The sequence below is a fragment of the Orcinus orca genome, chromosome 1 (assembly GCF_937001465.1).
Source record: "Orcinus orca chromosome 1, mOrcOrc1.1, whole genome shotgun sequence".
Taxonomy (NCBI): domain Eukaryota; kingdom Metazoa; phylum Chordata; class Mammalia; order Artiodactyla; family Delphinidae; genus Orcinus; species Orcinus orca.
Window position 1 is genome coordinate 74,770,612 of NC_064559.1, and position 26,533 is coordinate 74,797,144.

Here is a 26,533-nt window from a genome sequence, read left to right on the forward strand (position 1 = left end):
CTTGCAAAGGAAATCTGCACTACAATGAAGTCTCACTGCCCCCCGGTCAAAAGGGACATCTGAAAAAAGTGTAAAATCCAGAAAGGCAGGACAGGCCATGGAGAACTGGGCGCCTTGTTATGCTGATGGGCGGGATGTAAATTGCCAACAGCCACTCTGGAGAAGTGTATGGTGTTTTCTAAAACATCTAAAATACAAAGCAACAGAGCCTAGTGCAATTCCACTTATGGTCCTATAGCTTAGGGAAATTAAAATAAAAAAGACACAGCCACCCCAACATTTGGGACGGCTCTGTTTACAAGAACCTTGTTTACGGTACAAGTTCAATATCACAGAAAGCAAAAAATGGATAAAGAATCTGTGGTACTTACGTACAATGCAATATCACTCAGCAATGAAATCTATGTCATCAGACCCATAGCAGCATAATGAGTGGATTCAGGTACGATGATTCTAAGTGAAATAAGTCACACAGAAGAAGAAACATCATAAGATATCACTACTACACGGAATAAAAACTTGGCTACACAGGAACTGAATTACAAAACAGAACAGGGTCTCAAATGTAGAAAGCCAACTTATGCTTGCTTAAGGGGAAAGGTGAGTTGGGGTGCTGCATAAAACCAGAGATTGAAATTAGCACAGATATCGTTCCATAAGCCAAATATATAACAGACAAGAGCTACTCCTTGCTCAACGAAGTGGACTCAACACCCCATATTAAACGCCTAAGAATATACCTGACTAGTAAGAATCTTAAAACCTATGGATTTATATGTCTCCGAAACTGAATCAAGCGTGTGTACAGTGGCATAAACGCAGCAGTGATAGGATTGGTGAGGTTCGGTGAGCAAATGCAGACCCTTTGAACTCATATTGCATGGTACCCAATCCATGGGTCTCAACTCTCCAGGTTTAAGGGATTCTTCCTTCAGCTAAAACATGCATGTGGAACCCAGAGTATGATCCACCGTGTGATCGGGAGACGTGTTCAAATGTGTCTCAGTTTTCGTGCCATGGTACTCGGGTGCAACATTCCAGACGCTTTACTAACACTCTCCCCACTTGGAGAGTGAGTGCCTTTCACCTCCTGTTTGGTCCAGTTTGCAATTTCTGCGGAAAATGAACAGGAATAGAGAGAACCAATGAGAGAGTAGCTGGAGGTGTCTGTACGGGCAAATTTAACTCTCATTTCCCACCAGGAATAGGAATTAACCAAAGGCTCAGCGTGCCATGCCGGAACCACACTAGGGCCTGAAGCAATCCTGCGGTGTTGTGGCCAGCTCACAAGAAAGCGAGTTGAAGAAAGGAGCTCATGGGCACTGTAATTCACAAACCTGCAGAGTTATAAATGACAGCTATCGTCCAAAAATATATTGAAGTAAGGCTGCCAAGAGGACTTGAAATCGGGGCAGAATTACAGAAACGGATTTCAGAAGGTAGGCTGATATTGCATGTAAAGCATAGGAAAAGAGGCAGAACGTCCACAATGATGCAGTTGGCCAAAAAGGGCGTATGTGTTTTTTCCTGAATATATTCAGGAAAAAACGCATACGCCCTTTTTGGCCAACCAAGCAAGCTTGCAAAGGAAATCTGCACTACAATGAAGTCTCACTGCCCCCCTGTCAAAAAAGGCATCTGACAAAAGTGTAAAATCCAGCAAGGCAGGACAGGCAATGGAGACCTGGGAGCCTTGTTATGCTGATGGGCGGGATGTAAATTGCCAACAGCCACTCTGGAGAAGTGTATGGTGTTTCCTGAAACATCTAAAAAACAAAGCAACAGAGCCTAGTGCAATTCCACTTATGGTCCTATAGCTTAGGGAAATTAAAATAAAAAAGACACAGCCACCCCAAAGTTTGGGAGGGGTCTTTTACAAGAACCTTGTTTACGGTACAAGTTCAATATCACAGAAAGCGAAAAATGGATAAAGAAGTTGTGGTACTTACGTACAATGCAATATCACTCAGCAATGAAATCTATGTCATCAGGCCCATAGCAGCATAATGAGTGAATTCAGGTACGATGATTCTAAGTGAAATAAGTCACACAGAAAAAGAAACATCATAAGATATAACTACTACACGGAATGTAAATTGGCTACACAGGAACTGAATTACAAAACAGAACAGGGTCTCAAATGTAGAAAATCAACTTATGCTTGCTTAAGGGGAAAGGTGAGTTGGGGTGCTGCATAAAACCAGAGATTGAAATTAGCACAGATACCGTTCCATAAGCCAAATATGTAATAGACAAGAGCTACTCCTTGCTCAACGAAGTGGACTCAACACCCCATATTAAACGCCTAAGAATATACCTGACTAGTAAGAATCTTAAAACCTATGGATTTATATGTCTCCGAAAGAGAATCAAGCGTGTGTACAGCGGCATAAACGCAGCAGTGATAGGAATGGTGAGGTTCGGTCAGCAAATGCAGACCCTTTGAAGTCATATTGCATGTTACCCATTCCATGGGTCTCAACTCTCCAGGTTTAAGGGATTCTTCCTTCAGCTAAAACATGCATGTGGAACCCAGAGTATGATCCACCGTGTGATCGGGAAACGTGTTCAAATGTGTCTCAGTTTTCGTCACCTGTTACTCGGGTGCAACATTCCAGACGCTTTACTAAAACTCTCTCCACTTGGAGACTCAGTACCTTTAACCTCCTGTTTGGCCCAGTTTGCAATTTCTGTGGAAGATGAACAGGAATTGGGAGAACCCATGAGCGACTAGCTGGAGGTGTCTGGATGGGCAAATTTAACTCTCATTTCCCACCAGGAAGAGGAATTAACCAAAGGCTCAGCGTGCCATGCCGGAACCACACTAGGGCCTGAAGCAATCCTGCGGTGTTGTGGCCAGCTCACAAGAAAGCGAGTTGAAGAAAGGAGCTCAGGGGCACTGTAATTCACAAACCTGCAGAGTTATAAATGACAGCTATCATCCAAAAATATATTGAAGTAAGGCTGCCAAGAGGACTTGAAAGTAGGGCAGAATTGCCGGAAACCGATATCAGGAGGTAGACTGGAATTGTATTTAAAGCATAGGAAAAGAGGCAGAACGTCCACAATGATGCACTTGGTCAAAAAAGGCATATGCGTTTTTTCCTGAATATATTCAGGAAAAAACGCATACGCCCTTTTTGGCCAACCAAGCAAGCTTGCAAAGGAAATCTGCACTACAATGAAGTCTCACTGCCCCCCGGTCAAAAGGGACATCTGAAAAAAGTGTAAAATCCAGAAAGGCAGGACAGGCCATGGAGAACTGGGCGCCTTGTTATGCTGATGGGCGGGATGTAAATTGCCAACAGCCACTCTGGAGAAGTGTATGGTGTTTTCTGAAACATCTAAAAAACAAAGCAACAGAGCCTAGTGCAATTCCACTTATGGTCCTATAGCTTAGGGAAATTAAAATAAAAAAGACACAGCCACCCCAACATTTGGGACGGCTCTGTTTACAAGAACCTTGTTTACGGTACAAGTTCAATATCACAGAAAGCAAAAAATGGATAAAGAATCTGTGGTACTTACGTACAATGCAATATCACTCAGCAATGAAATCTATGTCATCAGACCCATAGCAGCATAATGAGTGGATTCAGGTACGATGATTCTAAGTGAAATAAGTCACACAGAAGAAGAAACATCATAAGATATCACTACTACACGGAATAAAAACTTGGCTACACAGGAACTGAATTACAAAACAGAACAGGGTCTCAAATGTAGAAAGCCAACTTATGCTTGCTTAAGGGGAAAGGTGAGTTGGGGTGCTGCATAAAACCAGAGATTGAAATTAGCACAGATATCGTTCCATAAGCCAAATATATAACAGACAAGAGCTACTCCTTGCTCAACGAAGTGGACTCAACACCCCATATTAAACGCCTAAGAATATACCTGACTAGTAAGAATCTTAAAACCTATGGATTTATATGTCTCCGAAACTGAATCAAGCGTGTGTACAGTGGCATAAACGCAGCAGTGATAGGATTGGTGAGGTTCGGTGAGCAAATGCAGACCCTTTGAACTCATATTGCATGGTACCCAATCCATGGGTCTCAACTCTCCAGGTTTAAGGGATTCTTCCTTCAGCTAAAACATGCATGTGGAACCCAGAGTATGATCCACCGTGTGATCGGGAAACGTGTTCAAATGTGTCTCAGTTTTCGTGCCATGGTACTCGGGTGCAACATTCCAGACGCTTTACTAACACTCTCCCCACTTGGAGAGTGAGTGCCTTTCACCTCCTGTTTGGTCCAGTTTGCAATTTCTGCGGAAAATGAACAGGAATAGAGAGAACCAATGAGAGAGTAGCTGGAGGTGTCTGTACGGGCAAATTTAACTCTCATTTCCCACCAGGAATAGGAATTAACCAAAGGCTCAGCGTGCCATGCCGGAACCACACTAGGGCCTGAAGCAATCCTGCGGTGTTGTGGCCAGCTCACAAGAAAGCGAGTTGAAGAAAGGAGCTCATGGGCACTGTAATTCACAAACCTGCAGAGTTATAAATGACAGCTATCGTCCAAAAATATATTGAAGTAAGGCTGCCAAGAGGACTTGAAATCGGGGCAGAATTACAGAAACCGATTTCAGAAGGTAGGCTGATATTGCATGTAAAGCATAGGAAAAGAGGCAGAACGTCCACAATGATGCAGTTGGCCAAAAAGGGCGTATGCGTTTTTTCCTGAATATATTCAGGAAAAAACGCATACGCCCTTTTTGGCCAACCAAGCAAGCTTGCAAAGGAAATCTGCACTACAATGAAGTCTCACTGCCCCCCTGTCAAAAAAGGCATCTGACAAAAGTGTAAAATCCAGCAAGGCAGGACAGGCAATGGAGACCTGGGAGCCTTGTTATGCTGATGGGCGGGATGTAAATTGCCAACAGCCACTCTGGAGAAGTGTATGGTGTTTCCTGAAACATCTAAAAAACAAAGCAACAGAGCCTAGTGCAATTCCACTTATGGTCCTATAGCTTAGGGAAATTAAAATAAAAAAGACACAGCCACCCCAAAGTTTGGGAGGGGTCTTTTACAAGAACCTTGTTTACGGTACAAGTTCAATATCACAGAAAGCGAAAAATGGATAAAGAAGTTGTGGTACTTACGTACAATGCAATATCACTCAGCAATGAAATCTATGTCATCAGGCCCATAGCAGCATAATGAGTGAATTCAGGTACGATGATTCTAAGTGAAATAAGTCACACAGAAAAAGAAACATCATAAGATATAACTACTACATGGAATGTAAATTGGCTACACAGGAACTGAATTACAAAACAGAACAGGGTCTCAAATGTAGAAAATCAACTTATGCTTGCTTAAGGGGAAAGGTGAGTTGGGGTGCTGCATAAAACCAGAGATTGAAATTAGCACAGATACCGTTCCATAAGCCAAATATGTAATAGACAAGAGCTACTCCTTGCTCAACGAAGTGGACTCAACACCCCATATTAAACGCCTAAGAATATACCTGACTAGTAAGAATCTTAAAACCTATGGATTTATATGTCTCCGAAAGAGAATCAAGCGTGTGTACAGCGGCATAAACGCAGCAGTGATAGGAATGGTGAGGTTCGGTCAGCAAATGCAGACCCTTTGAAGTCATATTGCATGTTACCCATTCCATGGGTCTCAACTCTCCAGGTTTAAGGGATTCTTCCTTCAGCTAAAACATGCATGTGGAACCCAGAGTATGATCCACCGTGTGATCGGGAAACGTGTTCAAATGTGTCTCAGTTTTCGTCACCTGTTACTCGGGTGCAACATTCCAGACGCTTTACTAAAACTCTCTCCACTTGGAGACTCAGTACCTTTAACCTCCTGTTTGGCCCAGTTTGCAATTTCTGTGGAAGATGAACAGGAATTGGGAGAACCCATGAGCGACTAGCTGGAGGTGTCTGGATGGGCAAATTTAACTCTCATTTCCCACCAGGAAGAGGAATTAACCAAAGGCTCAGCGTGCCATGCCGGAACCACACTAGGGCCTGAAGCAATCCTGCGGTGTTGTGGCCAGCTCACAAGAAAGCGAGTTGAAGAAAGGAGCTCAGGGGCACTGTAATTCACAAACCTGCAGAGTTATAAATGACAGCTATCATCCAAAAATATATTGAAGTAAGGCTGCCAAGAGGACTTGAAAGTAGGGCAGAATTGCCGGAAACCGATATCAGGAGGTAGACTGGAATTGTATTTAAAGCATAGGAAAAGAGGCAGAACGTCCACAATGATGCACTTGGCCAAAAAAGGCATATGCGTTTTTTCCTGAATATATTCAGGAAAAAACGCATACGCCCTTTTTGGCCAACCAAGCAAGCTTGCAAAGGAAATCTGCACTACAATGAAGTCTCACTGCCCCCCGGTCAAAAGGGACATCTGAAAAAAGTGTAAAATCCAGAAAGGCAGGACAGGCCATGGAGAACTGGGCGCCTTGTTATGCTGATGGGCGGGATATAAATTGCCAACAGCCACTCTGGAGAAGTGTATGGTGTTTCCTGAAACATCTAAAAAACAAAGCAACAGAGCCTAGGGCACTTCCACTTATGGTCCTATAGCTTAGGGAAATTAAAATCAAAAATACACAGCCACCCCAAAGTTTGGGATGGCTCTGTTTACAAGAACCTCGTTTACGGTACAAGTTCAATATCGCAGAAAGCGAAAAATGGATAAAGACGTTGTGGTACTTACGTACAATGCAATATCACTCAGCAATGAAATCGATGTCATCAGGCCCATAGCAGCATAATGAGTGGATTCAGGTACGATGATTCTAAGTGAAATAAGTCACACAGAAAAAGAAACATCATAAGATATCACTAATACACGGAATGTAAACTTGGCTACACAGGAACTGAATTACAAAACAGAACAGGGTCTCAAATGTAGAAAAGCATCTTATGCTTGCTTAAGGGGAAAGGTGAGTTGGGGTGCTGCATAAAACCAGAGATTGAAATTAGCACAGATACCGTTCCATAAGACAAATATGTAATAGACTAGAGCTACTCCTTGCTCAACGAAGTGGACTCAACACCCCATATTAAACGCCTAAGAATATACCTGACTAGTAAGAATCTTAAAACCTATGGATTTATATGTCTCCGAAACTGAATCAAGCGTGTGTACAGTGGCATAAACGCAGCAGTGATAGGATTGGTGAGGTTCGGTGAGCAAATGCAGACCCTTTGAACTCATATTTCATGGTACCCTTTCCAAGGGTCTCAACTCTCCAGGTTTAAGAGATTCTTCCTTCAGCTAAAACATGCATGTGGAACCCAGAGTATGATCCACCGTGTGATCGGGAAACGTGTTCAAATGTGTCTCAGTTTTCATCCCCTGGTACTCGGGTGCAACATTCCAGACGCTTTACTAACACTTCCCCCACTTGGAGAGTGAGGGCCTTTAACCTCCTGTTTGGCCCAGTTTGCAATTTCTGCGGAAAATGAACAGGAACAGGGAGAACCCATGAGAGACTACCTGGAGGTGTCTGGACGGGCAAATTTAACTCTCATTTCCCACCAGGAAGAGGAATTAACCAAAGGCTCAGCGTGCCATATCGGAAACACACTAGGGCCTGAAGCAATCCTGCGGTGTTGTGGCCAGCTCACAAAAAAGCGAGTTGAAGAAAGGAGCTCAGGGGCACTGTAATTCACAAACCTGCAGAGTTATAAATGACAGCTATCGTCCAAAAATATATTGAAGTAAGGCTGCCAAGAGGACTTGAAAGCGGGGCAGAATTACAGGAAACCGATTTCAGGAGGTAGGCTGATATTGCATGTAAAGCATAGGAAAAGAGACAGAACGTCCACAATGATGCACTTGGCCAAAAAGGGCGTATGTGTTTTTTCCTGAATATATTCAGGAAAAAACGCATACGCCCTTTTTGGCCAACCAAGCAAGCTTGCAAATGAAATCTGCACTACAATGAAGTCTCACTGCCCCCCTGTCAAAAGGGCCATCTGACAAATGTGTAAAATCCAGAAAGGCAGGACAGGCCATGGAGAACTGGCAGCCTTGTTATGCTGATGGGCGGGATGTAAATTGCCAACAGCCACTCTGGAGAAGTGTATGGTGTTTTCTGAAACATCTAAAAAACAAAGCAACAGAGCCTAGTGCAATTCCACTTATGGTCCTATAGCTTAGGGAAATTAAAATAAAAAAGACACAGCCACCCCAAAATTTGGGACGGCTCTGTTTACAAGAACCTTGTTTACGGTACAAGTTCAATATCACAGAAAGCAAAAAATGGATAAAGAATCTGTGGTACTTACGTACAATGCAATATCACTCAGCAATGAAATCTATGTCATCAGACCCGTAGCAGCATAATGAGTGGATTCAGGTACGATGATTCTAAGTGAAATAAGTCACACAGAAGAAGAAACATCATAAGATATCACTACTACACGGAATCAAAACTTGGCTACACAGGAACTGAATTACAAAACAGAACAGGGTCTCAAATGTAGAAAAGCAACTTATGCTTGCTTAAGGGGAAAGGTGAGTTGGGGTGCTGCATAAAACCAGAGATTGAAATTAGCACAGATACCGTTCCATAAGCCAAATATGTAATAGACAAGAGCTACTCCTTGCTCAACGAAGTGGACTCAACACCCCATATTAAACGCCTAAGAATATACCTGACTAGTAAGAATCTTAAAACCTATGGATTTATATGTCTCCGAAAGAGAATCCAGCATGTGTACAGTGGCATAAACGCAGCAGTGATAGGATTGGTGAGGTTCGGTGAGCAAATGCAGACCCTTTGAAGTCATATTGCATGGTACCCATTCCATGGGTCTCAACTCTCCAGGTTTAAGGGATTCTTCCTTCAGCTAAAACATGCATGTGGAACCCAGAGTATGATCCACCGTTTGATCAGGAAAAGTGTTCAAATGTGTGTCAGTTTTCATCCCCTGGTACTCCGGTGCAACATTCCAGACACTTTACTAACACTCTCCCCACTTGGAGAGTCAGTGCCTTTAACCTCCTGTTTGGCCCAGTTTGCAATTTCTGCGGAAAATATACAGTAATAGGGAGAACCCATGAGAGACTACCTGGAGGTGTCTGGACGGGCAAATTTAACTCTCATTTCCCACCAGGAAGAGGAATTAACCAAAGGCTCAGCGTGCCATGTCGGAAACACACTAGGGCCTGAAGCAATCCTGCGGTGTTGTGGCCAGCTCACAAGAAAGCGAGTTGAAGAAAGGAGCTCAGGGGCACTGTAATTCACAAACCTGCAGAGTTTTAAATGACAGCTATCATCCAAAAATATATTGAAGTAAGGCTGCCAAGAGGACTTGAAAGTAGTACAGAATTACCGGACACCGATTTCAGGAGGTAGACTGGAATTGCAAGTAAAGCATAGGAAAAGAGGCAGAACGTCCACAATAATGCACTTGGCCAAAAAGGGCGTATGCGTTTTTTCCTGAATATATTCAGGAAAAAACGCATACGCCCTTTTTGGCCAACCAAGCAAGCTTGCAAAGGAAATCTGCACTACAATGAAGTCTCACTGCCCCCCAGTCAAAAGGGACATCTGAAAAAAGTATAAAATCCAGAAAGGCAGGACAGGCCATGGAGAACTGGCAGCCTTGTTATGCTGATGGGCAGGATGTAAATTGCCAACAGCCACTCTGGAGAAGTGTATGGTGTTTCCTGAAACATCTAAAAAACAAAGCAACAGAGCCTAGTGCAATTCCACTTATGGTCCTATAGCTTAGGGAAATTAAAATAAAAAAGACACAGCCACCCCAAAGTTTGGGAGGGGTCTTTTACAAGAACCTTGTTTACGGTACAAGTTCAATATCACAGAAAGCGAAAAATGGATAAAGAAGTTGTGGTACTTACGTACAATGCAATATCACTCAGCAATGAAATCTATGTCATCAGGCCCATAGCAGCATAATGAGTGAATTCAGGTACGATGATTCTAAGTGAAATAAGTCACACAGAAAAAGAAACATCATAAGATATAACTACCACACGGAATGTAAATTGGCTACACAGGAACTGAATTACAAAACAGAACAGGGTCTCAAATGTAGAAAATCAACTTATGCTTGCTTAAGGGGAAAGGTGAGTTGGGGTGCTGCATAAAACCAGAGATTGAAATTAGCACAGATACCGTTCCATAAGCCAAATATGTAATAGACAAGAGCTACTCCTTGCTCAACGAAGTGGACTCAACACCCCATATTAAACGCCTAAGAATATACCTGACTAGTAAGAATCTTAAAACCTATGGATTTATATGTCTCCGAAAGAGAATCAAGCGTGTGTACAGCGGCATAAACGCAGCAGTGATAGGAATGGTGAGGTTCGGTCAGCAAATGCAGACCCTTTGAAGTCATATTGCATGTTACCCATTACATGGGTCTCAACTCTCCAGGTTTAAGGGATTCTTCCTTCAGCTAAAACATGCATGTGGAACCCAGAGTATGATCCACCGTGTGATCGGGAAACGTGTTCAAATGTGTCTCAGTTTTCGTCACCTGTTACTCGGGTGCAACATTCCAGACGCTTTACTAAAACTCTCTCCACTTGGAGACTCAGTACCTTTAACCTCCTGTTTGGCCCAGTTTGCAATTTCTGTGGAAGATGAACAGGAATTGGGAGAACCCATGAGCGACTAGCTGGAGGTGTCTGGATGGGCAAATTTAACTCTCATTTCCCACCAGGAAGAGGAATTAACCAAAGGCTCAGCGTGCCATGCCGGAACCACACTAGGGCCTGAAGCAATCCTGCGGTGTTGTGGCCAGCTCACAAGAAAGCGAGTTGAAGAAAGGAGCTCAGGGGCACTGTAATTCACAAACCTGCAGAGTTATAAATGACAGCTATCATCCAAAAATATATTGAAGTAAGGCTGCCAAGAGGACTTGAAAGTAGGGCAGAATTGCCGGAAACCGATATCAGGAGGTAGACTGGAATTGTATTTAAAGCATAGGAAAAGAGGCAGAACGTCCACAATGATGCACTTGGCCAAAAAAGGCATATGCGTTTTTTCCTGAATATATTCAGGAAAAAACGCATACGCCCTTTTTGGCCAACCAAGCAAGCTTGCAAAGGAAATCTGCACTACAATGAAGTCTCACTGCCCCCCGGTCAAAAGGGACATCTGAAAAAAGTGTAAAATCCAGAAAGGCAGGACAGGCCATGGAGAACTGGGCGCCTTGTTATGCTGATGGGCGGGATATAAATTGCCAACAGCCACTCTGGAGAAGTGTATGGTGTTTCCTGAAACATCTAAAAAACAAAGCAACAGAGCCTAGGGCACTTCCACTTATGGTCCTATAGCTTAGGGAAATTAAAATCAAAAATACACAGCCACCCCAAAGTTTGGGATGGCTCTGTTTACAAGAACCTCGTTTACGGTACAAGTTCAATATCGCAGAAAGCGAAAAATGGATAAAGACGTTGTGGTACTTACGTACAATGCAATATCACTCAGCAATGAAATCGATGTCATCAGGCCCGTAGCAGCATAATGAGTGGATTCAGGTACGATGATTCTAAGTGAAATAAGTCACACAGAAAAAGAAACATCATAAGATATCACTAATACACGGAATGTAAACTTGGCTACACAGGAACTGAATTACAAAACAGAACAGGGTCTCAAATGTAGAAAAGCATCTTATGCTTGCTTAAGGGGAAAGGTGAGTTGGGGTGCTGCATAAAACCAGAGATTGAAATTAGCACAGATACCGTTCCATAAGACAAATATGTAATAGACTAGAGCTACTCCTTGCTCAACGAAGTGGACTCAACACCCCATATTAAACGCCTAAGAATATACCAGACTAGTAAGAATCTTAAAACCTATGGATTTATATGTCTCCGAAAGAGAATCAAGCATGTGTACAGTGGCATAAATGCAGCAGTGATAGGACTGGTGAGGTTCGGTGAGCTACTGCAGACACTCTGAAGTCATATTTCATGGTACCCTTTCCAAGGGTCTCAACTCTCCAGGTTTAAGAGATTCTTCCTTCAGCTAAAACATGCATGTGGAACCCAGAGTATGATCCACCGTGTGATCGGGAAACGTGTTCAAATGTGTCTCAGTTTTCATCCCCTGGTACTCGGGTGCAACATTCCAGACGCTTTACTAACACTTCCCCCACTTGGAGAGTGAGGGCCTTTAACCTCCTGTTTGGCCCAGTTTGCAATTTCTGCGGAAAATGAACAGGAACAGGGAGAACCCATGAGAGACTACCTGGAGGTGTCTGGACGGGCAAATTTAACTCTCATTTCCCACCAGGAAGAGGAATTAACCAAAGGCTCAGCATGCCATATCGGAAACACACTAGGGCCTGAAGCAATCCTGCGGTGTTGTGGCCAGCTCACAAAAAAGCGAGTTGAAGAAAGGAGCTCAGGGTCACTGTAATTCACAAACCTGCAGAGTTATAAATGACAGCTAACGTCCAAAAATATATTGAAGTAAGGCTGCCAAGAGGACTTGAAAGCGGGGCAGAATTACAGGAAACCGATTTCAGGAGGTAGGCTGATATTGCATGTAAAGCATAGGAAAAGAGACAGAACGTCCACAATGATGCACTTGGCCAAAAAGGGCGTATGTGTTTTTTCCTGAATATATTCAGGAAAAAACGCATACGCCCTTTTTGGCCAACCAAGCAAGCTTGCAAATGAAATCTGCACTACAATGAAGTCTCACTGCCCCCCTGTCAAAAGGGCCATCTGACAAATGTGTAAAATCCAGAAAGGCAGGACAGGCCATGGAGAACTGGCAGCCTTGTTATGCTGATGGGCGGGATGTAAATTGCCAACAGCCACTCTGGAGAAGTGTATGGTGTTTTCTGAAACATCTAAAAAACAAAGCAACAGAGCCTAGTGCAATTCCACTTATGGTCCTATAGCTTAGGGAAATTAAAATAAAAAAGACACAGCCACCCCAAAATTTGGGACGGCTCTGTTTACAAGAACCTTGTTTACGGTACAAGTTCAATATCACAGAAAGCAAAAAATGGATAAAGAATCTGTGGTACTTACGTACAATGCAATATCACTCAGCAATGAAATCTATGTCATCAGACCCGTAGCAGCATAATGAGTGGATTCAGGTACGATGATTCTAAGTGAAATAAGTCACACAGAAGAAGAAACATCATAAGATATCACTACTACACGGAATAAAAACTTGGCTACACAGGAACTGAATTACAAAACAGAACAGGGTCTCAAATGTAGAAAAGCAACTTATGCTTGCTTAAGGGGAAAAGTGAGTTGGGGTGCTGCATAAAACCAGAGATTGAAATTAGCACAGATACCATTCCATAAGCCAAATATGTAATAGACAAGAGCTACTCCTTGCTCAACGAAGTGGACTCAACACCCCATATTAAACGCCTAAGAATATACCTGACTAGTAAGAATCTTAAAACCTATGGATTTATATGTCTCCGAAAGAGAATCCAGCATGTGTACAGTGGCATAAACGCAGCAGTGATAGGATTGGTGAGGTTCGGTGAGCAAATGCAGACCCTTTGAAGTCATATTGCATGGTACCCATTCCATGGGTCTCAACTCTCCAGGTTTAAGGGATTCTTCCTTCAGCTAAAACATGCATGTGGAACCCAGAGTATGATCCACCGTTTGATCAGGAAAAGTGTTCAAATGTGTGTCAGTTTTCATCCCCTGGTACTCCGGTGCAACATTCCAGACGCTTTACTAACACTCTCCCCACTTGGAGAGTCAGTGCCTTTAACCTCCTGTTTGGCCCAGTTTGCAATTTCTGCGGAAAATGAACAGTAATAGGGAGAACCCATGAGAGACTACCTGGAGGTGTCTGGACGGGCAAATTTAACTCTCATTTCCCACCAGGAAGAGGAATTAACCAAAGGCTCAGCGTGCCATATCGGAAACACACTAGGGCCTGAAGCAATCCTGCGGTGTTGTGGCCAGCTCACAAGAAAGCGAGTTGAAGAAAGGAGCTCAGGGGCACTGTAATTCACAAACCTGCAGAGTTATAAATGACAGCTATCATCCAAAAATATATTGAAGTAAGGCTGCCAAGAGGACTTGAAAGTAGTACAGAATTACCGGACACCGATTTCAGGAGGTAGACTGGAATTGCAAGTAAAGCATAGGAAAAGAGGCAGAACGTCCACAATAATGCACTTGGCCAAAAAGGGCGTATGCGTTTTTTCCTGAATATATTCAGGAAAAAACGCATACGCCCTTTTTGGCCAACCAAGCAAGCTTGCAAAGGAAATCTGCACTACAATGAAGTCTCACTGCCCCCCAGTCAAAAGGGACATCTGAAAAAAGTGTAAAATCCAGAAAGGCAGGACAGGCCATGGAGAACTGGGCGCCTTGTTATGCTGATGGGCGGGATGTAAATTGCCAACAGCCACTCTAGAGAAGTGTATGGTGTTTCCTGAAACATCTAAAAAACAAAGCAACAGAGCCTAGGGCACTTCCACTTATGGTCCTATAGCTTAGGGAAATTAAAATCAAAAATACACAGCCACCCCAAAGTTTGGGATGGCTCTGTTTACAAGAACCTCGTTTACGGTACAAGTTCAATATCGCAGAAAGCGAAAAATGGATAAAGACACTGTGGTACTTACGTACAATGCAATATCACTCAGCAATGAAATCTATGTCATCAGGCCCGTAGCAGCATAATGAGTGGATTCAGGTACGATGATTCTAAGTGAAATAAGTCACACAGAAAAAGAAACATCATAAGATATCACTAATACACAGAATGTAAACTTGGCTACACAGGAACTGAATTACGAAACAGAACAGGGTCTCAAATGTAGAAAAGCAACTTATGCTTGCTTAAGGGGAAAGGTGAGTTGGGGTGCTGCATAAAACCAGAGATTGAAATTAGCACAGATACCGTTCCATAAGCCAAATATGTAATAGACTAGTGATACTCCTTGCTCAACGAAGTGGACTCAACACCCCATATTAAACGCCTAAGAATATACCAGACTAGTAAGAATCTTAAAACTTATGGATTTATATGTCTCCGAAAGAGAATCCAGCATGTGTACAGTGGCATAAACGCAGCAGTGATAGGATTGGTGAAGTTCGGTGAGCAAATGCAGACCCTCTGAGGTCATATTTCATGGTACCCATTCCATGGGTCTCAACTCTCCAGGTTTAAGGGATTCTTCCTTCAGCTAAAACATGCATGTGGAACCCAGAGTATGATCCACCGTGTGATCGGGAAACGTGTTCAAATGTGTCTCAGTTTTCGTGCCATGGTACTCGGGTGCAACATTCCAGACGCTTTACTAACACTCTCCCCACTTGGAGAGTGACTGCCTTTCACCTCCTGTTTGGTCCAGTTTGCAATTTCTGTGGAAAATGAACAGGAATAGAGAGAACCAATGAGAGAGTAGCTGGAGGTGTCTGGACGGGCAAATTTAACTCTCATTTCCCACCAGGAAGAGGAATTAACCAAAGGCTCAGCGTGCCATGCTGGAACCACACTAGGGCCTGAAGCAATCCTGCGGTGTTGTCGCCAGCTCACAAGAAAGCGAGTTGAAGAAAGGAGCTCATGGGCACTGTAATTCACAAACCTGCAGAGTTATAAATGACAGCTATCGTCCAAAAATATATTGAAGTAAGGCTGCCAAGAGGACTTGAAATCGGAGCAGAATTACAGGAAACCGATTTCAGGAGGTAGGCTGATATTGCATGTAAAGCATAGGAAAAGAGGCAGAACGTCCACAATGATGCAGTTGGCCAAAAAGGGCGTATGTGTTTTTTCCTGAATATATTCAGGAAAAAACGCATACGCCCTTTTTGGCCAACCAAGCAAGCTTGCAAAGGAAATCTGCACTACAATGAAGTCTCACTGCCCCCCTGTCAAAAAAGTCATCTGACAAAAGTGTAAAATCCAGCAAGGCAGGACAGGCAATGGAGACCTGGGAGCCTTGTTATGCTGATGGGCAGGATGTAAATTGCCAACAGCCACTCTGGAGAAGTGTATGGTGTTTCCTGAAACATCTAAAAAACAAAGCAACAGAGCCTAGTGCAATTCCACTTATGGTCCTATAGCTTAGGGAAATTAAAATAAAAAAGACACAGCCACCCCAAAGTTTGGAAGGGGTCTTTTACAAGAACCTTGTTTACGGTACAAGTTCAATATCACAGAAAGGGAAAAATGGATAAAGAAGTTGTGGTACTTACGTACAATGCAATATCACTCAGCAATGAAATCTATGTCATCAGGCCCATAGCAGCATAATGAGTGAATTCAGGTACGATGATTCTAAGTGAAATAAGGCACACAGAAAAAGAAACATCATAAGATATAACTACTACACGGAATGTAAATTGGCTACACAGGAACTGAATTACAAAACAGAACAGGGTCTCAAATGTAGAAAATCAACTTATGCTTGCTTAAGGGGAAAGGTGAGTTGGGGTGCTGCATAAAACCAGAGATTGAAATTAGCACAGATACCGTTCCATAAGCCAAATATGTAATAGACAAGAGCTACTCCTTGCTCAACGAAGTGGACTCAACACCCCATATTAAACGCCTAAGAATATACCTGACTAGTAAGAATCTTAAAACCTATGGATTTATATGTCTCCGAAAGAGAATCAAGCGTGTGTACAGCGGCATAAACGCAGCAGTGATAGGAATGGTGAGGTTCGGTCAGCAAATGCAGACCCTTTGAAGTCATATTGCATGTTACCCATTCCATGGGTCTCAACTCTCCAGGTTTAAGGGATTCTTCCTTCAGCTAAAACATGCATGTGGAACCCAGAGTATGATCCACCGTGTGTTCGGGAAACGTGTTCAAATGTGTCTCAGTTTTCGTCACCTGTTACTCGGGTGCAACATTCCAGACGCTTTACTAAAACTCTCTCCACTTGGAGACTCAGTACCTTTAACCTCCTGTTTGGCCCAGTTTGCAATTTCTGTGGAAGATGAACAGGAATTGGGAGAACCCATGAGCGACTAGCTGGAGGTGTCTGGATGGGCAAATTTAACTCTCATTTCCCACCAGGAAGAGGAATTAACCAAAGGCTCAGCGTGCCATGCCGGAACCACACTAGGGCCTGAAGCAATCCTGCGGTGTTGCGGCCAGCTCACAAGAAAGCGAGTTGAAGAAAGGAGCTCAGGGGCACTGTAATTCACAAACCTGCAGAGTTATAAATGACAGCTATCATCCAAAAATATATTGAAGTAAGGCTGCCAAGAGGACTTGAAAGTAGGGCAGAATTGCCGGAAACCGATATCAGGAGGTAGACTGGAATTGTATTTAAAGCATAGGAAAAGAGGCAGAACGTCCACAATGATGCACTTGGCCAAAAAAGGCATATGCGTTTTTTCCTGAATATATTCAGGAAAAAACGCATACGCCCTTTTTGGCCAACCAAGCAAGCTTGCAAAGGAAATCTGCACTACAATGAAGTCTCACTGCCCCCCGGTCAAAAGGGACATCTGAAAAAAGTGTAAAATCCAGAAAGGCAGGACAGGCCATGGAGAACTGGGCGCCTTGTTATGCTGATGGGCGGGATATAAATTGCCAACAGCCACTCTGGAGAAGTGTATGGTGTTTCCTGAAACATCTAAAAAACAAAGCAACAGAGCCTAGGGCACTTCCACTTATGGTCCTATAGCTTAGGGAAATTAAAATCAAAAATACACAGCCACCCCAAAGTTTGGGATGGCTCTGTTTACAAGAACCTCGTTTACGGTACAAGTTCAATATCGCAGAAAGCGAAAAATGGATAAAGACGTTGTGGTACTTACGTACAATGCAATATCACTCAGCAATGAAATCGATGTCATCAGGCCCGTAGCAGCATAATGAGTGGATTCAGGTACGATGATTCTAAGTGAAATAAGTCACACAGAAAAAGAAACATCATAAGATATCACTAATACACGGAATGTAAACTTGGCTACACAGGAACTGAATTACAAAACAGAACAGGGTCTCAAATGTAGAAAAGCATCTTATGCTTGCTTAAGGGGAAAGGTGAGTTGGGGTGCTGCATAAAACCAGAGACTGAAATTAGCACAGATACCGTTCCATAAGACAAATATGTAATAGACTAGAGCTACTCCTTGCTCAACGAAGTGGACTCAACACCCCATATTAAACGCCTAAGAATATACCAGACTAGTAAGAATCTTAAAACCTATGGATTTATATGTCTCCGAAAGAGAATCAAGCATGTGTACAGTGGCATAAATGCAGCAGTGATAGGATTGGTGAGGTTCGGTTAGCTACTGCAGACACTCTAAAGTCATATTTCATGGTACCCTTTCCAAGGGTCTCAACTCTCCAGGTTTAAGAGATTCTTCCTTCAGCTAAAACATGCATGTGGAACCCAGAGTATGATCCACCGTGTGATCGGGAAACGTGTTCAAATGTGTCTCAGTTTTTGTGCCATGGTACTCGGGTGCAACATTCCAGACGCTTTACTAACACTTCCCCCACTTGGAGAGTGAGGGCCTTTAACCTCCTGTTTGGCCCAGTTTGCAATTTCTGCGGAAAATGAACAGGAACAGGGAGAACCCATGAGAGACTACCTGGAGGTGTCTGGACGGGCAAATTTAACTCTCATTTCCCACCAGGAAGAGGAATTAACCAAAGGCTCAGCGTGCCATATCGGAAACACACTAGGGCCTGAAGCAATCCTGCGGTGTTGTGGCCAGCTCACAAGAAAGCGAGTTGAAGAAAGGAGCTCAGGGGCACTGTAATTCACAAACTTGCAGAGTTATAAATGACAGCTATCGTCCAAAAATATATTGAAGTAAGGCTGCCAAGAGGACTTGAAAGCGGGGCAGAATTACAGGAAACCGATTTCAGGAGGTAGGCTGATATTGCATGTAAAGCATAGGAAAAGAGACAGAACGTCCACAATGATGCACTTGGCCAAAAAGGGCGTATGTGTTTTTTCCTGAATATATTCAGGAAAAAACGCATACGCCCTTTTTGGCCAACCAAGCAAGCTTGCAAATGAAATCTGCACTACAATGAAGTCTCACTGCCCCCCTGTCAAAAGGGCCATCTGACAAAAGTGTAAAATCCAGAAAGGCAGGACAGGCCATGGAGAACTGGGAGCCTTGTAATGCTGATGGGCGGGATGTAAATTGCCAACAGCCACTCTGGAGAAGTGTATGGTGTTTTCTGAAACATCTAAAAAACAAAGCAACAGAGCCTAGTGCAATTCCACTTATGGTCCTATAGCTTAGGGAAATTAAAATAAAAAAGACACAGCCACCCCAAAATTTGGGACGGCTCTGTTTACAAGAACCTTGTTTACGGTACAAGTTCAATATCACAGAAAGCAAAAAATGGATAAAGAATCTGTGGTACTTACGTACAATGCAATATCACTCAGCAATGAAATCTATGTCATCAGACCCGTAGCAGCATAATGAGTGGATTCAGGTACGATGATTCTAAGTGAAATAAGTCACACAGAAGAAGAAACATCATAAGATATCACTACTACACGGAATAAAAACTTGGCTACACAGGAACTGAATTACAAAACAGAACAGGGTCTCAAATGTAGAAAAGCAACTTATGCTTGCTTAAGGGGAAAGGTGAGTTGGGGTGCTGCATAAAACCAGAGATTGAAATTAGCACAGATATCGTTCCATAAGCCAAATATATAACAGACAAGAGCTACTCCTTGCTCAACGAAGTGGACTCAACACCCCATATTAAACGCCTAAGAATATACCTGACTAGTAAGAATCTTAAAACCTATGGATTGATATGTCTCCGAAACTGAATCAAGTGTGTGTACAGTGGCATAAACGCAGCAGTGATAGGATTGGTGAGGTTCGGTGAGCAAATGCAGACCCTTTGAACTCATATTGCATGGTACCCAATCCATGGGTCTCAACTCTCCAGGTTTAAGGGATTCTTCCTTCAGCAAAAACATGCATGTGGAACCCACAGTATGATCCACCGTGTAATCCGGAAACGTGTTCAAATGTGTCTCAGTTTTCCTCCCCTGGTACTCAGGAGCAACATTCCACACGCTTTACTAACACTCTCCCCACTTGGAGAGTCAGTGCCTTTAACCTCCTGTTAGGCCCAGTTTGCAATTTCTGCGGAAGATGAACAGGAATAGGGAGAACCAATGAGAGACTAGCTGGAGGTGTCTGGACGGGCAAATTTAACTCTCATTTCCCACCAGGAAGAGGAATTAACCAAAGGCTTAACGTGCCATGCCGGAACCACACTAGGGCCGGAAGCAATCCTGCGGTGTTGCGGCCAGCTCACAAGAAAGCGAGTTGAAGAAAGGAGTTCAGGGGCACTGTAATTCACAAACCTGCAGATTTATAAATGACAGCTATCGTCCAAAAATATATTGAAGTAAGGCTGCCAAGAGGACTTGAAAGTGGGACAGAACAGCAGGAAACCGATTTCAGGAGGTAGATTGGATTTGCATGTAAAGCATAGGAAAAGCGGCAGAACGTCCACAATGATGCACTTGGCCAAAAAGGCCGTATACGTTTTTTCCTCAGGAAAAAACGCATACGCTCTTTTTGGCCAACCAAGCAAGCTTGAAAAGGAAATCTGCACTACAATGAAGTCTCACTGCCCCCCGGTCAAAAGGGCCATCTGAAAAGAGTGTAAAATCCAGAAAGGCAGGACAGGCCATGGAGAACTGGGAGCCTTGTTATGTTGATGGGCGGAATGTAAATTGCCAACAGCCACTCTGGAGAAGTCTATGGTGTTTCCTGAAACATCTAAAACACAAAGCAACAGAGCCTAGGGCACTTCCACTTATGGTCCTATAGCTTAGGGAAATTAAAATCAAAAAGACACAGCCACCCCAAAGTTTGGGATGGCTCTGTTTACAAGAACCTCGTTTATGGTACAAGTTCAATATCGCAGAAACCGAAAAATGGATAAAGACACTGTGATACTTACGTACAATGCAATATCACTCAGCAATGAAATCTGTGTCATCAGGTCCGTAGCAGCATAATGAGTGGATTCAGGTACAATGATTCTAACTGAAATAAGTCACACAGAAAAAGAAACATCATAAGATATCACTACTACACGGAATGTAAACTTGGCTACACAGGAACTGAATAACAAAACAGAACAGGGTCTCAAATGTAGAAAACCAACTTATGCTTGCTTAAGGGGAAAGGTGAGTTGGGGTGCTGCATAAAACCAGAGATTGAAATTAGCACAGATACCGTTCCATAAGCCAAATATGTAATAGGCAAGAGCTACACCTTGCTCAACGAAGTGGAATCAACACCCCATATTAAACGCCTAAGAATATACCTGACTAGTAAGAATCTTAAAACCTATGGATTGATATATCTACGAAAGAGAATCAAGCCTGTGTACAGCAGCATAAACGCAGCAGTGATAGGTTTGGAGAGGTTTGGTGAGCAAATGCAGACCCTTTGAAGTCATATTGCATGGTACCCATTCCATGGGTCTCAACTCTCCAGGTTTAAGGGATTCTTCCTTCAGCTAAAACATGCATGTGGAACCCAGAGTATGATCCACCATGTGATCGGGAAACGTGTTCATATGAGTCTCAGTTTTCTTCCCCTGGTACTCGGGTGCAACATTCCAGACGCTTTACTAACACTCTCCCCACATGGAGAGTCAGTGCCTTTAACCTCCAGTTTGGCCCAGTTTGCAATTTCTGCAGAAAATGAACAGGAAGAGGGAGAACCAATCAGAGACTAGCTGGAGGTGTCTTGATGGGCAAATATAACTCTCATTTCCCAAAGGAAGAGGAATTAACCAAAGGCTCAGCATGCCATGCCGGAACCACACTAGGGCCTGAAGCAATCCTGCAGTGTTGCGGCCAGCTCACAAGAAAGCGAGTTGAAGAAAGGAGCTCAGGGGCACTGTACCTCACAAACCTGCAGAGTTATAAATGACAGCTATCGTCCAAAAATATATTGAAGTAAGGCTGCCAAGAGGACTTGAAAGTGGGGCAGAATTGCAGGAAACCGATTTCAGGAGGTAGATTGGATTTGCATGTAAAGCATAGGAAAAGCGGCAGAACGTCCACAATGATGCACTTGGCCAAAAAGGCCGTACACGTTTTCTCCTCAGGAAAAAACGCATACGCTCTTTTTGGCCAACCAAGCAAGCTTGAAAAGGAAATCTGCACTACAATGAAGTCTCACTGCCCCCCGGTCAAAAGGGCCATCTGAAAAGAGTGTAAAATCCAGAAAGGCAGGACAGGCCATGGAGAACTGGGAGCCTCGTTATGCTGATGGGCGGGATGTAAATTGCCAACAGCCACTCTGGAGAAGTCTATGGTGTTTCCAGAAACATCTAAAACACAAAGCAACAGAGCCTAGGGCACTTCCACTTATGGTCCTATAGCTTAGGGAAATTAAAATCAAAAAGACACAGCCACCCCAAAGTTTGGGGCGGCTCTGTTTACAAGAAAGTCATTTACGGTACAAGTTCAATATCAGAGAAAGCGAAAAATGGATAAAGACGTTGTGGTACTTACGTACAATGCAATACCACTCAGCAATGAAATCTATGTCATCAGGCCCGTAGCAGCATAATGAGTGGATTCAGGTATGATGATTCTAAGTGAAATAAGTCACACAGAAAAAGAAACATCATAAGATATCACTACTACACGGAATGTAAACTTGGCTACACAGGAACTGAATTACAAAACAGAACAGGGTCTCAAATGTAGAAAACCAACTTATGCTTGCTTAAGGGGAAAGGTGAGTTGGGGTGCTGCATAAAACCAGAGATTGAAATTAGCACAGATATCGTTTCATAAGCCATATATGTAATAGACAAGAGCTACTCCTTGCTCAATGAAGTGGACTCAACACCCCATATTAAACGCCTAAGAATATACCTGACTAGTAAGAATCTTAAAACCTCTGGATTTATATGTCTCCGAAAGAGAATCAAGCGTGTGTACAGTGGCATAAACGCACTAGTAATAGGATTGGTGAGGTTCGGTGAGCAAATGCAGACCCTTTGAAGTCATATTGCATGGTACCCATTTCATGGGTCTCAACTCTCCAGGTTTAAGGGATTCTTCCTTCACCTTAATCATGCATGTGGAACCCAGAGTATGATCCACCGTGTGATCGGGAAACTTGTTCAAATGTGTCTCAGTTTTCATCACCTGGTACTCGGGTGCAACATTCCAGATGCTTTACTAACACTCTCCCCACTTGGAGAGTCAGTGCCTTTAACCTCCTGTTTGGCCCAGTTTGCACTTTCTGCGTAAGATGTACAGGAATAGGGAGAACCAATGACACACTAGCTGGAGGTTTCTGGATGGGGAAATTTAACTCTCATTTCCCACCAGGAAGAGGAATTAACCAAAGGCTCAGCGTGCCGTGCTGGAACCACACTAGGACCTGAAGCAATCCTGCGGGGTTGTGGCCAGCTCACAAGAAAGCGAGTTAAAGAAAGGAGCTCAGGGTCACTGGAATTCACAAACCTGCAGAGTTATAAATGACAGCTATCGTCCAAAAATATATTGAAGTAAGGCTGCCAAGAGGACTTGAAAGCGGGGCAGAATTGCAGGAAACCGATTTCAGGAGGTAGACTGGAATTGCATGTAAAGCATAAGAAAAGAGGCCGAACGTCCACAATGATGCACTTGGCCAAAAAGAGTGTATGCGTTTTTTCCTGAATATATTCAGGAAAAAACGCATACGCCCTTTTTGGCCTACCAATCAAGCTTGCAAAGGAAATCTGCACTACAATGAAGTCTCACTGCCCCCCGGTCAAAAGGGCCATCTGAAAAAAGTATAAAATCCAGAAAGGCAGGACAGGCCATGGAGAACTGGAAGCCTTGTTATGCTGATGGGCGGGATGTAAATTGCCAACAGCCACTCTGGAGCAGTGTATGGTGTTTCCTGAAACATCTTCAAAACAAAGCAACAGAGCCTAGGGCACTTCCACTTATGGTCCTATAGCTTAGGGAAATTAAAATCAACAAGACACAGCCACCCCAAAGTATGGGACGGCTCTGTTTACAAGAACCTCGTTTACGGTACAAGTTCAATATCACAGAAAGCGAAAAATTGATAAAGAAGTTGTGGTACTTACGTACAATGCAATATCACTCAGCGATGAAATCTATGTCATCAGGCCCATAGCAGCATAATGAGTGGATTCAGGTACAATGATTCTAAGTGAAATAAGTCACACAGAAAAAGAAACATCATAAGATATCACTAATACACGGAATGTAAACTTGGCTACACAGGAACTGAATTACAAAACAGAACAGTGTCTCAAATGTAGAAAACCAACTTATGCTTTCTTAAGGGGAAAGGTGAGTTGGGGTGCTGCATAAAACCAAAGATTGAAATTAGCACAGATACCGTTCCATAAGCCAAATATGTAATAGACAAGAGCTACTCCTTGCTCAACGAAGTGGACTCAACACCCCATATTAAACGCCTAAGAATATACCTGACTAGTAAGAATCTTAAAACCTATGGATTTATATGTCTCCGAAAGAGAATCAAGCATGTGTACAGTGGCATAAACGCAGCAGTGATAGGATTGGTGAGGTTCGGTGAGCAAATGCAGACCCTTTGAAGTCATATTGCATGGTACCCATTCCATGGGTCTCAACTCTCCAGGTTTAAGGGATTCTTCCTTCAGCTAAAACATCCATGTGGAACCCAGAGTATGATCCACCGTGTGATCGGGAAACCTGTTCAAAGTTGTCTCAGTTTTCGTCCCCTGGTACTCGGGTGCAACATTCCAGACGCTTTACTAACAGTCTCCCCACTTGGAGAGTCAGTGCCTTTAAACTCCTGTTTGGCCCAGTTTGCAATTTCTGTGGAAAATGAACAGGAATAGGGAGAACCAATGAGAGACTAGCTGGAGGTGTCTGGACGGGCAAATTTAACTCTCATTTCCCACCAGGAAGAGGAATTAACCAAAGGCTCAGCGTGCCATGCCGGAACCACACTAGGGCCTGAAGTAATCCTGCGGTGTTGCGGCCAGCTCACAAGAAAGCGAGTTGAAGAAAGGAGCTCAGGGGCACTGTAATTCACAAAGCTGCAGAGTTAAAAATGACCGCTATCGTCCAAAAATATATTGAAGTAAGGCTGCCAAGAGGACTTGAATGCGGGACAGAATTGCAGGAAACCGATTTCAGGAGGTAGACTGGAATTGCATTTAAAGCATAGGAAAAGAGGAAAAACGTCCACAATGATGCACTTGGCCAAAAAGGGCGTATGCGTTTTTTCCTGAATATATTCAGGAAAAAACGCATACGCCCTTTTTGGCCAACCAAGCAAGCTTGCAAAGGAAATCTGCACTACAATGAAGTCTCACTGCCCCCCGGTCAAAAGGGCCATCTGAAAAAAGTGTAAAATCCAGAAAGGCAGGACAGGCCATGGAGAACTGGGAGCCTTGTCATGCTGATGGGCGGGATGTAAATTGCCAACAGCCACTCTTGAAAAGTGTATGGTGTTTCCTGAAACATCTAAAAAACAAAGCAACAGAGCCTAGGGCACTTCCACTTATGATCCTATAGCTTAGGGAAATTAAAATCAAAAAGAGACAGCCACCCCAATGTTTCGGACGGCTCTGTTTACAAGAACCTCGTTTACGGTACAAGTTCAATATCACAGAAAGCGAAAAATTGATAAAAAAGTTGTGGTACTTACGTACAATGCAATATCACTCAGCAGTGAAATCTATGTCATCAGGCCCGTAGCAGCATAATGAGTGGATTCAGGTACGATGATTCTAAGTGAAATAAGTCACACAGAAAAAGAAACATCATAAGATATCACTAATACACGGAATGTAAACTTGGCTACACAGGAACTGAATTACAAAACAGAACAGTGTCTCAAATGTAGAAAACCAACTTATGCTTGCTTAAGGGGAAAGGTGAGTTGGGGTGCTGCATAAAACCAAAGATTGAAATTAGCACAGATACCGTTCCATAAGCCAAATATGTAATAGACAAGAGCTACTCCTTGCTCAACGAAGTGGACTCAACACCCCATATTAAACGCCTAAGAATATACCTGACTAGTAAGAATCTTAAAACCTATGGATTTATATCTCTCCGAAAGAGAATCAAGCGTGTGTACAGTGGCATAAACGCAGCAGTGATAGGATTGGTGAGGTTCGGTGAGCAAATGCAGACCCTTTGAAGTCATATTGCATGGTACCCATTCCATGGGTCTCAACTCTCCAGGTTTAAGGGATTCTTCCTTCAGCTAAAACATGCATGTGGAACCCAGAGTATGATCCACCGTGTGATCGGGAAACGTGTTCAAATGTGTCTCAGTTTTCATCCCCTGGTACTCGGGTGCAACATTCCAGACGCTTTACTAACAGTCTCCCCACTTGGAGAGTCAGTGCCTTTAACCTCCTGTTTGGCCCAGTTTGCAATTTCTGCGGAAAATGGACAGGAATAGGGAGAACCAATGAGAGACTAGCTGGAGGTGTCTGGACGGGCAAATTTAACTCTCATTTCCCACCAGGTAGAGGAATTAACCAAAGGCTCAGCGTGCCATGCCAGAACCACACTAGGGCCTGAAGCAATCCTGCGGTGTTGCAGCCA